This window comes from Lindgomyces ingoldianus (genome assembly GCF_010093535.1).
Source record: "Lindgomyces ingoldianus strain ATCC 200398 unplaced genomic scaffold BDR25scaffold_66, whole genome shotgun sequence".
NCBI lineage: Eukaryota > Fungi > Ascomycota > Dothideomycetes > Pleosporales > Lindgomycetaceae > Lindgomyces > Lindgomyces ingoldianus.
This window is the reverse complement of record NW_022985227.1, coordinates 194,161-195,270: the sequence shown is the minus strand read 5'-3', so window position 1 is coordinate 195,270 and position 1,110 is coordinate 194,161.

Sequence of the window (1,110 nt, the reverse complement as noted above, 5' to 3'; positions counted from 1 at the left end):
GTGGCTAGTGCAGTTAAGGCCTGGCTTGATCTCCTGGGAAATGCACATTAGCTAATGGTCTACGACAATTACAACAACCCCTGAATTTCTGGTAGTTCCAATCCTTTGACGGTGGATATACGTCGATATCTGCCAGAAAGTAACTAGGGCTTGATTATTATCACAACGCGCTTAGCGCGCGTTACCTAAGGTGAGCGTCTCTACGTTCAGAAGTTAGTAGGCTTGGATGACAGGCTAAAGATCTTGGCGAACATGTCTAGAAGGAAGGGTATAGAAAACAGTATGTTGTATGTGTATCTAATAAAGTGTTTAGAACTAACAAGACAGATGCTAACGCAAGAGCGCTTGTCTTAAAGCTAGATAGTCTGCCTCTTGCTCTCTCTATAGCTAGGGCTTACCTTGAGCACGTGACCACCAGCTTTGCTGAGTATCTTTAGCTGTATAAGGCATTGTGGCTAAAGCTCTAGAGGACAAGTCTAATGTTAAGTTCATACAAAGACTAATTGCTATACACGACATGGCAGGTTACTTTTAATTAGATACAAAAAGAAAATGCGGCATTAGTCTAGTTGCTTAAGCTATGGGCCTATTTTAATAAGTAAGACGTGTGGTTTAGACTTCTTTAGCGTGCATGCGATACAGATAATAAGTGGATACAGAAGCTTACTAAGGACAAACTGAACTTTAACAAGGCAGTTTGACTGCTATGCGAGTATGGTCTAGCTCATCTAGAACTGTCACTTGGACAACCGTCTAGGTCCGCAGGGTATGGAGTGCATAGCTGTGTGCACTCATGGACGATGTCTGTCTTGAACGACGAGTGGGACAACGGCCTGGTGCGGCTAGCTCTTACTTGTGTGGCATTAGAAGTTCCTAGCAAGGATGTAGACAAGTGGTGGCTCCTGCAGCAACAGCTTCTTTAACATGCTGCAAGATACAGAGAATTCATCATAAATGGCAGCGTGAGTACTAAGGGAATAGAATGGGCGCTGAACAACCTAGGCTTGCTCTACGCGGACTAAGGCAGGCTGGCGGAGGCGGAGGCCATGTACGATCGGGCGCTGCAAGGCAAGGAGGAGGCACTCGGAGCGAAGCACACATCGACACTCG